Source organism: Electrona antarctica (assembly GCF_951216825.1).
Source record: "Electrona antarctica genome assembly, chromosome: 8".
Taxonomy (NCBI): domain Eukaryota; kingdom Metazoa; phylum Chordata; class Actinopteri; order Myctophiformes; family Myctophidae; genus Electrona; species Electrona antarctica.
In genome coordinates, this window is record NC_136789.1 from 52,267,871 (window position 1) to 52,284,924 (window position 17,054).

At 42.5% G+C, this 17,054-nt stretch overlaps 1 long non-coding RNA gene across 1 annotated transcript; it reads right to left on the reverse strand.

Annotated features, from left to right (window-relative positions):
- Positions 1-7,712: 7,712 nt before the first annotated feature.
- Positions 7,713-10,266, reverse strand: LOC306927463. Its single transcript, XR_013790518.1, has 3 exons — positions 10,210-10,266; positions 9,626-9,692; positions 7,713-9,092 (listed from the first exon to the last, which is right to left on the reverse strand). It is a non-coding gene; the product is annotated as an uncharacterized lncRNA (long non-coding RNA).
- Between the last annotated feature and the right edge of the window lie 6,788 nt (positions 10,267-17,054).

The window sequence follows — 17,054 nt, forward strand, 5'->3', positions numbered from 1 at the left end:
CATTTAGTCGACTAAGACTAGACTAAACACTAAAACATTCCAGGTGACTAAAAATGTGACTAAAACTAAATGGAAACTATTCAAGAGACTAATGACTAAAACTAAAATAGAAATTTGCTGCCAAAAACAACACTGCTCAAAGTCTTCGGGTCCAGACTCAGTAGTCCCAAATGAGAGATTATAGGCGCTAAGGCCGGAATAGGCATATCTCACAGAATTTCCCCGCCCCCTTAATACGCCCCCTTTCCGCGTTAGTGGTGATAGCGTGACGTCACTCCATAGACACTACATGTTAACAGAGGTAATTTAAGAAGTCTTTTGTTTTCTCAAGGTAAGGTTTGTTCTATCTGTTCGAGCTGATTTACCATCGTGTTTGCTTCATAATAATATTGGTCTGTCACATTTTTACATTAGGAAATGTACTTAGATTCTCCAGAGAAAAAAAACGTGTAAATGCTAATGTTAAATGACACCACTATCTACCGGAAGGGGGCGTGGAAAGGGGGCTGTGAGATAGGCCTATACACTGACACCACGCTAGACAGGAACGCCCAAAAACGTCACATCCGGTTTTAGCCTGGGGTAAGAATTTTCTATGGCTGCCAATGCAACTTGGTCCAATCCTTAATCACATACGGACAAACACCTATGCCGATGCTATCTAACTTGCGGAGGTAGCGTGCCGTGTTCACGGGCAACATATCTTTCAACGTATGGCATTGCAAATACGTTTCATAATCGCTACTCTGCTCAATATTGTTTTGAAAATGCCCAGGGGGTGGGCGGAGTCACAGTTTGAGGCACTGATTACGCGCCGTGGTGTCAGTGTATGGAACCCAAACTATAGTGAAAATAGCAGCTACAAGCACACTTTGCCCCGCGTCACTTGTAGACCAGCAATTTTCATATACTTCTTATTTTTATTTACCGAATTATTATTTTTTTGTTTTAAAATGTATAAAAAATATTTATTTATTTTTAACAAAAATGTGTATGTTGGTGTCTTGCTGTGCATTTTTATTTCTTTGTTTTGTTGTTTGTAGCAGTGATGGAAGTACTCGCATATTTAACTTTTGGTCATTTTATCGTCTACTCTACGTCTTTTGTGAACACCCTGGACAGTTTTTAAGTTACTTGATTCAGTAATTAGACATTTGATATTAATTTTAGCTGCCCCTCCCCCTCCCTATATACAAACCCATTATAACTTCAAACTCCATTTTAATCATGACAGATTCATCAAAAACACCTGTACTTTTTTCTGGTGACTGAGATCTACATTTTGAGCTTGTAGATCTGCTATATTCAAATTGCCAAAGTATTTGTACCTGTATAGAGCGTCGCAGTCCCGCCCCCTACCATGGACCAGGAAATGAATCCAAATGCATTTTTCCCATAGACATTTCAACAAGTATTTATTTAAAGACGGTTACACCGCGGACAAAGCCAACACAAACAATATTTTGGACCAAACAAATAATTACAAAGAAGAAAAACAACAAAGAAAGTGTTGTATAAACCTGACGTTTTTTTCTTCTTTCTAATTATTTTTTCGGCCCCAAAAATGTGTTTGTTGTCATGATTTGTCACGACTCGAGTTGGCTTTGTCCGCGGCGTAAATGTCTTTAAATAAATACTTTCTGAAATGTCTATGAGGAAAATGAACGGAGAATAATTTCCTGGTCCCTGGTAGGAGGCGGGACTGCGACGCTCTATACACTGCGGTCTGAAGTGGTTTTGTAAAGTTAAACGTGGAGTAAAAGTACAATATTTGCCTTTGAGACCGTTGAGTGTGGAGTAGAAGTACAATTATTGAAAATGGGTAGGCCTCACTCACACCTTTCGATCTAGCATACAACATTGATGCATGCTAGGTGTAAGCAAGATGTAAGTGTCATGGCCGCCCCAATGCATTTCCAATGGAAGTCACATGGTTTGATACAACATTTTGGACTACAAGCTGTTGTATGGCTTTCGGCTGTGTTTCGACTGCCACCCTCCCCCTCATACAACACAAATGTTGTGTCAAACCATGTGACTCCCATTGGAAATGCATTGCGAGCTTGCATCAGCTATACATCTCATACAACAAGCATGCATCAATGTTTTAAAGGTGTGAGTGAGGCCAATCTGTTGCGACCGTGTGAGTCGCCCCCAAAGAACTCCAGTAAAGTAAAATCCTTCCAAATTGTACTTAAGTACAGTACTTGAGTAAATGTACTTAATACTTTCCTCCAGCACTGGTTGGTAGCGCTCTGAGGGGCCATTAGCCATATGGCTACCAGTAGGCGAGAACATTTAACAAGTCAAGACTTTGGTTTACGACCCGAGTTAAATTCAGCCGGCACGTCATAATTTAGCTGCAAAAGAAAACAAACGTCGTCGTCCCCCCTCACTTTTAACTGAATCCAGACTTTTTGCCATGACTTATGCATGCTGCTTGTGTCCCTGCTCGAACCGAGGGCTGCTTAGAAATTATATAATTCCCAACAGATGCACTAGAGTGTTCTCCGAGGTCAACTTCAGCCGGCATTTCAGTGATGTTGGAAGGGATACTCTTTGCCAGTGGTGTAAAGTAAGTTAACTCAAGTAGAGTACTCAAGTACCGCTTTTTTTTATATAAATATTTTTATCCGACGATTTTGTAACCCATTTATTTTGTAACCCATAAATCGGTAGCATAATCGGAATTGGCTATAGCCTATCGGCCATATCAGCAGCAAAATTATTTTTTTAATGAAAAAAACAAAACAAAATCAATGAGTACATCTAGTACCTCTATAGTCTAGAACAAAAGCCAAATCTTAAAATCTTAAGTAAAAATAAACTTTACGTTTTTCTACATGTGTACTCATCTCATTCAGTAGTTAAAACTGACACTTGTAAAAGACTCAAAGAGTATAGTTTTTAGTGATTGATACTTTATTAACAGGCTTGTTTCCATTGTATAAATATCGCAATCGGCAGATATGACCCTGCAAATAATGGGAGATCGGTCATAATCGTGCACCCCAAGTTGAGGCATTTCACTTAGTGGATTATTTCCAATAAGCCTATACAGTTGGGTGCCACCGATATTGTCCCTTATTATTTGACCCATTTAGGCCTGACCTCAAAATTTAAAAAAATCCTCCATTTTTCTGAAATAAATATTTTCACGATATTTCAAAAATAGCAGACCTACAAGCTCGTATGAGCTTGTAGATCTGCTATTTTTCAATAGCTAAATTATAACATAATGTTTAAAACACCAAAAGGGGTTCCCGCCCAAAATGGGTTAACTGTCCTTTTGCGCAGATCACGCAAACCTCAGCAAAAAGAAAAGGACAATATCGATGGCCTCCAACTGTACTTTTACCCAACTACATATCAGAGGCAAATATTGTAAGTTTACCCCAAAATTATCGGAAAACTTTAGTTACTACCAGATAATTTGCCCCACAAACCCCTATACAAATTTTGGCCATTTGAAAATAGATCTACAAGCTGTCGCAGCTTGTAGATCAGTGATATTCAAGTTCTCTTTTTACACATTCAAACGTATGCACAGTACTTTCGGTAGCCTACTTGAATACCGAAGTTGTAGCGTATACTAACACTAGACTTCTACAATAGGGCATTGATACTTTTGAATAGCCAAAGTATAAAAATTTGAATGTAAAATGACAGATTTCCTGGTCGCTGGGTTAAACTTTGTTGCTCTACATGCTCTGCCACGCAAGTCAAATTCCTTGGCTGGAGACCAATAAACATTAAAAGCCTTATATGTTCAGTTATTACATTTTATTTCAATACACTAAGGGTTCAGTTAACAAGTTAAATAGGCTCCATGCAGACTAGCAGCCAATGTTTCTCCAGTGTGGCTGTATGCTGAGTCAGGCTGTGGAGCTCAGATTAGATAGCAAAAGGTATGAATTGATGGCCGTATTCACACAAACGTGTGTCTCTCTCGTCCGTGTTCTCCAATTAATTTCCAAACTGGTTTGACGAGACAATGAGACATCCTTGTTTGATGGCTGCAGTTCTTGATGGCCGTGTTCGTCCCGACTGCCCCAAACCAGGCTGTCTCGTCAACCATGATGTGGCTCCAGTTACACATGAAAGATGCCTGCTCTCTGGCTGGCTTCCCCTCTCCCAGCAAGGCAGGGAGTCACGTGGTTTTGACGAGACAACCTTGCTCCATGCCGTCCGCATGGCTCTCTTCTGCCGTCCTCCACATGGAGCAAGGTTGTCTCGACAAAACCACGAAAATGAGGGAGAGGGGAGGCCAGCTCGCCAGCCAGAGAGAGAGCAGGCGTCTTTCATGTGTGACTGCAGCCTGAGACCACCACACGGAAAATCTAGTGGAAAAGGGCAACAAACACGGACAAGCCACAAGACAAGCCCACAAATCTGAACAAACCCTTTAAAGTCAGTAAGATAATTTTGCACAATTTTGAGGTATTTCCACTACATCTCAAAGGCAAATATTGTACTTTTAATCCACTATAATTATGCTCATGGCCTTGTTCATTCCCTGATGGACTGATCGAGGGTAGGTACTGGGACGTAAGTCGGGATTTGATCAACCCCGGCTGGGTCGCCTGAGTGAGGGGTATGATGTTGGTAGACCTGAAACCCCGTTGACCTCAGGATACATCACTGAGGATACGTCCCAGGTGATGACCTCAGGATACATCACTGAGGATACGTCCCAGGTAGATCCATGCCATGTATTTTTAGTTATAGTTATTCTATTTATAGTGACTCATAGGAATAGACTATGTGACAACCGGGTATAGTCTGGTGACCACCGGAGAGACGGGTGACAGCCGGAATGTAGACGGCACCCGGGTGAGCAGTATGGGTTGGCGCCCCAGCCTGTGTCCTCCGTGAGGAGGAAGCCCAACAACCCTCGGTGAGCCATTAGGAGGGCCATTATAATCCACCACTCCTGAATGAAGTGCCTGGTGCTGGGAGTCTGGTGCAACGCACAGGTCCTGGGCCTGGTGAGAGCAGGAGTAGACGTGGTGAGACGTAGGAAGGGCCCGGACAGGAGTCAACCCACAGAGCCTAGTCCTTCAACACGCCAGAATGTGGTTCTCCCAATGTGGCAGCGGTGGCCGAACGGTTTGCGGAGCGGTCTTGATACCGGAAGGTCGCCAGTTCGTATCCCCGGACCGGCACGTTAAAATTACCACCGCTGAAGTGCCCTTGAGCAAGGCATTGAACCACTACCATGAAATGTTCTATGAGCAGGGCCTGGCTGTAAACAAGTATCTGATGCTTAGTCCAGTTACCCTGGGTAAATATAGTAACTTTGCTTTTTGCTTTGTCCCGGCAGAGTAGTACCGGAGCAACGGATTGTGTGGCCTTGCTCATTCCCTGATGGACTGATCGAGGGTAGCTACTGGGTCGTAAGTCGGGCAGTGCCGTCTCCAGGCACACATCAGCAGGGGGGAATACTTTTTTCCAAAGGGGGCACTTAATTTTTCAAACCCCCTCTATGTATAAAAAATAGTCACCTATTAACATTCTATTATAGTGATGCTTGAAATAGGCTACAATTATGCAGCAGCACCAACAACAAAGAAATACAAATATGTTGAGTATTATGTCTTCTGCATGCATATATTACCTTGTATTTCTATTAACTATTACATTAATTTGAACATGTATATATTTACAATAATCATGAAGAACTTATAGATTTAACATTTGTAAAACATTAAAATATTGGTACAGTAACAGTAGGGTATAGGGTAGACCTACTACTGGCCAATCTGGACTGGAGGGGCAGAAAATCCAATCTGGGGGAGCAATGCCCCCCTGTAGAGACGGCACTGAAGTCGGGATTTGATCAACCCCGGCTGGGTCGCCTGAGTGAGGGGTATGATGTTGGTAGACCCGAAACCCCGTTGACCTCAGGATACATCACTGAGGATACGTCCCAGGTGATGACCTCAGGATACATCACTGAGGATACGTCCCAGGTGATGACCTCAGGATACATCACTGAGGATACGTCCCAGGTGATGACCTCAGGATACATCACTGAGGATACGTCCCAGGTGATGACCTCAGGATACATCACTGAGGATACGTCCCAGGTGATGACCTCAGGATACATCACTGAGGATATGTCCCAGGTGATGACCTCAGGATACATCACTGAGGATATGTCCCAGGTGATGACCTCAGGATACATCACTGAGGATACGTCCCAGGTGATGACCTCAGGATACATCACTGAGGATATGTCCCAGGTGAAACCCCGTTGACCTCAGGATACATCACTGAGGATACGTCCCAGGTGAAACCCCGTTGACCTCAGGATACATCACTGAGGATACGTCCCAGGTGCATCCATGCCATGTATTTTTAGTTATTTGACAACTTTAGTTACTAGTAGTTACTTCATTCACGTTTATTTAAACTTTGGCTATTTGAAAATAGCCGATCTACAAGCTGACAACGTGTTGCAGTTAGATGGCAGTGACTGACAGAAGTAGAGAATATCACACAGACTACTATAGCAATTCAAACAAATCAGTATGCTATATTGTCTTTGGTTAACAATGCCTGCATGGGACATAAAGTTGTCTTCGGTATGCGTATAGAAAGAAAAATTGAGGTCAGCAGTAGCGATATACCTCCTGCACACAAATATCCCTGAACTATAGAAAGCTTAACCCATTGAGACCTGGAACGCATCCATGTCACGTTAGCGTTTAACCACATTAACCATTAACCCATTTTGGGGCGGGAACCCGTTTGTGTTTTAAACATTGTTATAATTTAGCTATTGAAAAATAGCAGATCTACAAGCTCATAGCGCGCCACCGAGTGGCGCGCTATGAACTTGTAGGTCTGCTATTTTTGAAAAATCGTTAAAATGTGCCTCAAATCTTTCCGAAAATTGTCGAAATTTAAAAAAAAAAGTTTTCTAAATAATGACAGTCAGGCCTGAATGGGTTAAAGGACTACTTCTCAACCCATCTTCATATAAGAGGTCCTCAGTAATAATCATGATGAAATGCCCCATTTTCTTTCTACTCAGAGTCTCATAGGAGGGCTGTGGGCAGTTCAGAAACCTGTCCACCAGTGACATTTTAATCACAAATGTCGCATTGCAATTTCTCAGGACTAGAAAGCCTGCAGTTTCTATTAGCTTGGATTCCCCATTGAGGATGTCACTGGTGGATGGGTTTCTGAACTGCCCAGTCCTCCTATGAGACACAGACCTATTATATTAGTCCAGTAAATAAAGCCTCAGTTTGGACAAAATTGGGTTATTTTGTGTCGCAACCGATTCCGACAGGACTATTCCTGGGTTTCACGTAGTATTCCTATGAGTCCCTATAAATAGAACTAAAACAAAAATACATTGCATGGATCCACCTGGGACACATCCTCACGATTCCTCAGTGATGTATACACATCTTGGCCATTTGATTTACAAGCTTGTAGATCAGTGATATTCAAGTTCTCTTTTTACACATTCACATATGCACTTAATAAAGTGCATTTGGTAGCCTACTTGAATACCGAAGTTGTAGCATATACTAAGACTACTTCTACAATAAGGTATTGATACTTTTGAATAGCCAAAGTATAACAATGTTAATGTAAAATGACAGATTTCCTGGTCGTAAGGACACAGCTCGTTACATACTCTGCCACGCAGTCAAATTCCTCGGCTGGAGACCAACAAACATTAAAAGCCTTAAATATTCAGTTTACATGTACATTTTATTTCAATACAAAAGGTTCTTGGCTTAAATAAAAAACATTTGATAACAAAAAACCACAAGTGAAATAGCCTCCATGCAGTTTGATGGCCGTCCCGAACCAGCCCATCAAACAAGGCTCTCTCGTCAACCATGTGCCTCCAGACACATGAAAGAGACCTGCTCTATGGCTGTTCTGTGGGTCGACTGGAACAGCTCGCAAGTCATTTTCAATGGGAGCATTGACTCGTGGTTTTGACAACCTTGCGAAGGAGAAGGTTGTCTCGTCAAAACCATGCACGACTCCCATTGAAAATGAATTTCGAGCCGCACCCCGCAGAACAGTGAGAGCTTTTTGTGTGACTGGAGCCTAGACCACCACACGGAAGAGTAAGATAAAATGCATGCTAGTGTTTGCAACAACATGTATACTCTTTAGTCATTACACACACACACACACACACACACCAAAAAAAAAACTGATCAGATATTAAAAAGCCCTAAAAAAAAAAAAACATCTACAAGAGTTGATGACTGACAAAACTTGCAGAATGTGGACCTTTCAATGTCTTATTAGTTTTATAATTTAGTGTCTAGTCTATGAGGTGCTATAGAAATAAAGTTGTATTATTATGAAAACCCAGAGTCAGCCCAACAACAGCCTCAAGCTTCAGTCGCTGAGGCTAGTAGTAGTAGGGCGACATGGCAAGAGTGTGAGGGAACTACATGACCAGAGTCTCTGGCCGGGTTATCGCCGTGATGTGCGAGGTTGGCCCATGCAGCAAGGAGGTTGGCCCGGCACACGGGCTGGGCCAGCAGCAGTGTGGCGCTGCCACGAGGCTGGGCCAGCAGCAGTGTGGCGCTGCCACGAGGCTGGGCCAGCAGGAGAGCAGAGGGGCCGCCAGATAAGACTCACACTGAGCGAGGCCAGAGTTCCGTCTCGTCTCTGGCTCCTGGAACAGAGCCCTGCATGCCGCTCTACTGCCACCACGGTCAGTCGGTGGGGAGATGAGTGGCGCCATATATACACGTCACGACCCGAAACAACCACGAGACTATAATGTCACAGTCTTAGGCCTCATTCACACGCCTCAATGCATTTCCACAGCGATATGGGAGTCACATTGTTTGAAGACACAACCTTGTTCCATGATGGGATGCAAATAATAAGTCTTCAAACCATGCGACTCCCATTGGAAATGCATTGAGGCGTGTGAGAATGAGGCCTTATTGTCTCATGGTTGTTGGATAGAGGTTACAACGATGGCTTCCATGAATGAGGCACGGCGGGTTGGATGAGTCTGAACTGGGCCTGGTGGATGGGCTGCGATTGCACGCTGCATGCAGGGCCACGAAGTCCAAGGGGCTGTTTGGACTCGACAGCTAAAACACAAAGAAATATATATAGCCCACGTTACAACACGGCATGTGACGGAGTACTCGCATGTTTTTTTACTTTGAGAATATCAACACTACAATGTAGAAATGGGCTTAATCACAAGTAAGAGTCCAGCATTCAAAATGTACTTAATAGTTTGAGTAAAAGTATTAGTCTCAAAATGTACTGGAAAGTACTCATTATGCAGAATGTCCCATTTCACAACTGAATGTATAGATAGAAGTTACAAATGCAATAGTGGAGTAAAAGTACAGTATTTTCCCTCTGAGATGTAGTGGGCTAAAAGTATTGAAAACTGTAAAAAATCCCCCTTAAAAAAGAAATCCCAAAAAAAACACAAAGCCTCCTCCCGCATTAGAATGTACCAATGTTTTATATGAAAGTGAAATATATCCTTTTAGGACATGTATGAAAGTGAAATATATCCTTTTAGGACATGTAATGTACTTAGTTACTTTACACCACTGAACATATAGCCTACAATATTACAACATAAAAAACAAAATACTCAACTTACTTCAGTCAATGTGTTTCATTGCAGTGGGTGGCTTCACTGGCTTGAAGGGCTGCTCTGGACTCGTCGACTTAACAAAGGAGAAAACAAATTAATGCCAAAATAAAATCATAACTTTTGATTGCAAACACTATACAGAGGTACAGTTATTATACAATAATGCTAAAATGATAACACAGGACAGAGCACAATTCCATTGTGGTCCCATGCATTTAATTTAATCAATACTAAAACCCAGTATGAGAATAGCTGGGGAGGCAACAGGAGAGGTAGGCAGTAGGGCACCTCAATTTTGTCCACAAAAAGTTCATTTGGAATTCAGAATCAAGTAAAGTGGGTCTCCCAGGTGATACATTAGGACATGCCAAAACATTTGACGAGGTCTAAGATTGCTACACAACCTGTGTATCCAGTCATTTTGGGGCATAAACAAGAAGTTTTGGATGAAATTATGCCTGATGTACCATGCACATGTTCACATCATGATATTTTACATTTAAGACCATTTTAATTAACAATTGATTTAACATGTCCCTAGTTCCCATCTATCCTTTAGCCATTGAGGACAATTAGCAGTTTTGTCTTACCATGGTTTTGTCGACGAGTGCGTCTGGCTGTTCCCAAACACTAGCATACATTCTGCAATGAGTATTCCTCATCAATGACACAGTTTATATAGGCAGTGCTTTGTGGTGATTGGTTGATTGCTGCACACACCCACTTGCCACAGGTGAGGACCATGATGCAATAAGTGGCTATTACCTCTAACTACATTTACTCAAATACTGTATTTAAGTACAATTTTGAGGTATTTCCACTACATCTCAAAGGCAGATATTGTACTTCAAGGTTCAAGGTTCAAGGTTCTTTATTATTTGTCTCCTGAGGAAGAAATTTGTCTTAGACAAAGGGCCCGCATGCAAGCGTAGCCCTTATGCCCATGTCGCCGCGGAGCAGCGCCAATAATTATAGCGCCACTATAATTATTTGACAACTTTAGTTACTAGTAGTTACTTCATAATTATTTAAACAAATAGCCATTTGAAAATAGCCGATCTACAAGCTTACAACGCGTCGCAGTTAGAAGTAGAGAATATCACACACGCTAGCAATTCAAACAAATCATTATGCTATATTGTCTTCTTTGGTTAACATTAACAATGCCTGCATGGGACATCAACATGTTGTCTTCGGTATGTATAGAAAGAAAAATCACACCCGTGTGAACTGAGTGGTGTAAGGTCTGTCTGACGTAATGAAATCATGTCTGACGTAATGAAATCACACCCGGATGTGATTTCACAACTGGCTTTTTTTGTGCAGAAAAAATGAGCATGGTTGCTACGGTCATCCAGTTCACCCGGGTGTGATTTAATTACGTCAGAAATTATTTTGAACATAGCAACCATGCTCATTTTTTCTGCACACAAAAGCCAGTTGTAGGAGTGGTTTACACCACTCAAAAATGAAGAGGTCAGCAGTAGAGAGAGATACCTCCTGCACACAAATATCCCTGAACTATAGAAAGCTTAAAAAAAGAAGAAGAAGGGGGGGAAAAAGGAAACAGAAGGTTAATATAAGACAACTGTTTCCAACAGACTAGTTCTCAAGTGTGCAAAAACATTATAAGAAATCAGCAAACATCTCATTCTTTGGCTTATCGTCCGTGCTATAGTGGCATATAGGCCGACACGTCATTTTGTCCAGGAACAAAATATCAATATAGATTTAAAGACAAAGGGCAGATATTCCATAAAGCAGTGCTTCTAAAAGAGTGGGGTCCGGTGACCCCCAGGGGGTCCGTGGGGGGGAGGGGGTTCCAGGGGGTCCCCAGCTGAAGTAGTTAGTATAGTTAACATCACAATCATTTTAACCACTCCATTTCATGTTGGCATTCAATTCAAAAATAGCCAAGCTCAAGTCGGGTCACTTTGTGCCATGTATACACTGCAAGCTTGTACATCTGCTTTTATTTATTTTCTTTCTTTTTTTTTTTTACATAATTCGTCTTGGCACAAAACGTTTTCAGGTTAGGGACAAATATACATGTACATTTGATGGCAATAAAACAAAAGTTACTGTATCAAATCATTGAATCGTATCGTATCACCATGAATGAGAATGAATCAATATCGTCTATGATGCCTATCGTATAGAGCAGGGGTGCCCAAAAGGTAGATTGTGATCTACCAGTAGATCACAAAGGCTGTGCAGGTAGACCACATGACATCTCCCTAAAATATCTCTCTCACTTGAATTAAGGTGACTTGATTGAATAATTGATTGATAAAAAGGGCCTGTCAGATCAAACCCACAATGGTGTTGCACACAAACGTCAGTAGCATTACAAAGTTATATACAAGAAAACCATGCAATTCCATTTCTCCTCTCTATTTCCTGTTCCAAGTGTGTCTTATGTAACCATTTCCAGCAAAGGGATAATAATTATTTTGGTCAGTAGATCTTGTTGAGCTGGTCAATTTGGAAGTAGCTCTCATGTCAAAAAAGTGTGGGCACCCCTGGTATAGAGGGTATGCGTGTGACATCATCATCAAACCAGGAAGTTATGCAGGAACGCCTACTGAGTGGCGCAAAAAACTACTTTCTGGCCTTGACAGCCCATACATCCACACAGAAAAGTCTTATCTGATTGCATTAAACAACATTAAACAATGATAAACTCACTTTGCCTGTTGCTTTGCCACTCGATTTGCCACTCGATGTGCCATTCACTTTAAGCATGCGCATACTCTCTATTGCTGTTCAAATGTACGTTACACCCTGCAGTGTTTCTCAAACTTTGTCAAGGACCCCCCAATTTGACATGCATTAGGCTACGCACTCCCATTTGAAAATATACGCCAAGGGCCCCAATAAGGGAAGATGTTTACGGCTCTAGCAGTGAATCTCAACACTTTCATTTCAAGGCCCCCCCCCCCAGTTTGACACGCATTAGGCTACGGACTCACATTTCTAATTTTTCTATCTCTAAGCCCAACATGTATATTGTATAAAATCAATGTTAACTTAACTCTGAGAGTGTACAAATGGAACCAAATGGACCCTTTTGGGTCCATTTGGTTCCTAACTATCATTTAGCTGCGGGGGAACCCCCTGGAACTCCCTCAAGGACCCTAGCCTGGCTAATAAGCCAGACTAATATCACACAACACTGTCGCGGTATATTAGTCTGGGCTGGCTCCACTTGGATTTCATTTACCGGGGGGCGGGTTCAAACATTTTCTCTTTGACGCAATTGGTCAGAGCTACTGTCAGTCAAAGGTCTCAAGCATTGAACGTCACTGTACCAAAGCCCGCCCATATTGCATACCGTGTCCCGATTGGCCCGACCTGTTCTCGGTTGTAGGAAAGAGGCGTGCTACTGAGCCTCGCCAGACCCTAATCCGCTGGCAGGCAAAACATTTTTTGCTAACGGCTGATTCGGTCTGGTTTATTAACCAGGCTACAAGGACCCCTCCCCGGACCCCCCTATACTGCTCAATCTTCTATTCATGATGAGAGGTGCGCATGGGGCGACAGGTGGTGTCGCTGGAGGAGGAGGAGGTTGGGGTGGTGGGAGGTGGGTGGAGGACTGGAGGATGGTGCATGGTGGTGGTGGTGGTGGTGGTATAGCATGCATGCAAGCATGTGACAGGGGAAATGAATGAGGCACTCTACCGCGTGTCAAAATGCTCTTGTATAGAGACCCAGCGTCCCAAACTTTATGTTGCTCTCGTCTGCAGCCCAAGGTATTCCAAAGGACAGTCAGCTCTTGATTATAAATAGAGCCATCCATCAATTTTTCATCCTCAAAGGCCGTTTTCTTTTCTTTTTTTTTTAAGAAACAACTGGTAGCAATTGAAGCAATCACCTAGGGGTGGGTCTCTCTCTCTCTCTCTCTCTCTCTCTATCTCTCTCCCCCCCTTCTCTCTCTCTCTCTCTCTCTCTCTCTCTCTATCTCTCTCTCTCTCCCCCCCCCTTCTCTCTCTCTCTCTCTCGCTCTCTCTCTCTCCCCCCCCTTCTCTCTCTCTCTCTCTCTCTCTCTCTCCCCCCCCCCTTCTCTCTCTCTCTCTCTCTCTCCCCCCTTCTCTCTCTCTTTCCTCATTGGCTATTTTATACTTCGTCTTACGGCGGTGTTGCGTGCCAAAAATAGCCGATCACCTCCTAAACACACACGCACGCACGCACACACACGCGCACGCACGCACACATGTTGTCCTTGTGGACCGGAGGGAGTGTGTTAATAAAAAAGAACAGCCAGGCATAAGATCAGATGGATGATTAAATTATAGAGCTCTCTCATGGGTGATATCTATCTATCTATCTATCTATCTATCTATCTATCTATCTATCTATCTATCTATCTATCTATCTATCTATCTATCTAAAAAAAAATCACACCCGTGTGAACTGAGTGGTGCAACTCCCCCACCACTCAAAAACAGACATGGCCAAAGCATTCCAGGGGGCCCTTATTGGTCTATCTCCTATTCCTTGTCCCAGATGGTATTCCTGGTTCAGATGGCATTTCTGGTCAAAACAAGGTTTATTCCACGGCCCAGAGCCGACGATGTCATCCCCCTCCATCATGTTTTAGCAGCCCGGACGGAAAACAGGAAGTGATCATGCATCGTCACACCCACACACACACACACTAACATAAGATCATAACATCCGGTCAATGCTGTGCATACATTGACACGATCGTAGACGGGAACGCCCACAAACGTCACATCCGGTTTTAGCCCGGGGTAAAGAAATTAATCTTCCCCATATAGAGTTATAATAGCGTACGATCCTTTGGATCACTTTCAGAGCCATTTGTTGGATGATAGAAATATTGACAGCCAAGAAAAATCCACCAGAAGGACATCTGGAACACTCGCCCTCGGAAAGTTGACTTATTATTACGTATACGAGACGATTTAGCCATGGTTCACATGACGCTCGTCTGTCATGGCGGAACTTCAACCTGTTTTATGCACTTTTCCCATTTAGAACGTTAACGTCTACATACATGTTCAGATTTCAAATATAAAGTGCTCGCCCCAGAGCCACGGATGTTACAATCCTCCTCGGGTGGGTAAAAGTACCCGTATCTTCCGCATTGTTCAAATCTAAACATTTGTGTAGGCGTAAGCCGCCGTAAGGACTGTAAATGGAGAATGTGCGTAAAACACTTCAGTCCAGGCCAGGGCTACCATGAGCTCACAGCGCGTTGCGACATGTTGTAGATTTTTGGTTTATGCTGGGGACCTGGGGTTCAAGTGGTTTATAGTCAGAGTATCCTTATCTCTTTATACTTTATTGCATGCGTCAAGTTGCACAAGCATAACCACCACTGAAATCGGACATCAATCTCCCTCTCCCTCCATGTTACAAAACATTGTGTTACCGCGGCGCCGTGTTCTCGCCTGGTAGAGACACTCTATAGATATGAACTTAACGTAATATCAAAAACCAACAGCCAATAAGTCATCAATAATGTTTATAGAACACATTGTAGTGAATTCTAAGTAGTTTAGAGACAGTTGGAACTTGGCACGGAGGCATCGTGGCAAAGTGCGGTCGAAACGAATGGTGTCGGTAGCCCACTTGGAATTCACTAAAACGTGTTCTATAAACATCATTGATGAATTATGGCTTTTTAAAATGTATATTATGATAAGTTTCAGTGAAAAGTGTCTCTTACCATGCGAATATATCAGGCCATTCAGCCATTGTGTTGGATCATGTCCATGCAGTCAAGGAAAACATTCCAATCAGCCTCTAGCTTGTTTAATTTTCTAAAGTAGCCTTCCTTGTCGAGTGGCAACAAGGATCTGTGCCTGTGATCTGGCAAGCCAGGACGCCTACTTTTAAATTAGTAGTATTTAAAGCATCTGCGTTTGAAAACACTCCACTGTTTTTTCCGGTTGGGAGAACTTTGAACTTTCCCCCGGCTCCACCCCCCAGCTATATTGACGATGACAAAAGTCTGTGTGGATGTATTGCGCTGCAGGGCATTAAGCAACTAGTCGACTAGTTTACTAGTCGACTAGTAAATCCACTAGTCTACCTTGCTGGTACTAGTTGACTAGTTGATAAGAAATTATTTTTTATTTTTTTCCCGATTTTGTAGGACTCAAGATCAGGTAGATTATAGTTATAGTCACCAATGTACACAGTTTTTAAATGTACAAATATTTATTTCCAAAAACAAATGTTTTACATACATTTTTACATAATAGGTGGTTAAACAACTAGTCGACTAGTCGACTAGTAAACTAGGCAACTAGTCAACTAGTAAAAATGACTAGAAGTGAATGCCCTATTGTGCTGCACCCCATTCGGACGCTGTCAATGCACTTCACACTACAATGTGGGTGCCACATGGGTGGTGTCGGACACAATTAAATATCGCCACTTGTCAGTGTCAACTCCTGATGGGTTACAGCTGCCTCCGACAAAACAGCAACGTCCCCCTTTGGCGCATACGTGTATACTGAATGAAATTGTGTTTCTCTCATTGTAATGACCAGAAATGTTTAATATACGTTTTAGCATTTGAATGGTCTGCTATACTTTGACTCAGTCAAATTCAGTATTCATGAATGTATAGTTATACTTACAAAGCACATTATGTTTTCGAAGAGGCTGTCGAAAAAGCACCATTGTTCATCTGCCACTCATTTGCAGCCTATATTTATATGAGGAGCCGCATGGTATGCTTTACCTTATGTATAATTTATTCATGATTAAGGCTTTCATTGTTGAGACGACTCCTCTTGTAGTTATGGACTCAGAAAGGAAGTTCAACAGCCATATTAACCCATTCTGGGCGGGAACCCCTTTTGGTGTTTTAGATCTGTTATAGCAGATCTACAAGCTCATAGCGCGGCACCGAGTGCCACGCTATGAGCTTGTAGGTCTGCTATTTTTGAAAAATCGTGAAAATGTGCCTCAAATCCTTTGCTTCTGGGGAGGTTCCTGGAACAACATATTTTCAGATGGGGGGGGGGGGGGGGGGCGGAGGCATATTACATATAATCTTTGGGGTTCTTGACATGAAATATTGAGAACCATTGATACAGAAACATATGGGTTTTTCAGAAATCTGTCAGGATTTCGAAGACATTTTTTAAAATTTTGACGTCAGGCCAAAACGGGTTAAGACGATTACAAAGTTCAGCCTGCTATCAAGGATTAAAGCATTTATGTCTCCACAAGGATTTGGTAAAAAAAAAAAGAAAAGAAAAAAAACTTGTCCATGTATTCATCTTCAGCTAGACTGGACTATACTGTAACGGTTCGGTTCTATCGCTACAGGTGTCCTTAACCCATTCAGAGCAGAAACCAGATTCTACAAAATGTCTTCTAAATCATGACAGGTTCCTGGAAGACCTAGATATGTTTCCATGCAGTGGCGTGCACAGATAGACACTAGGGGGTG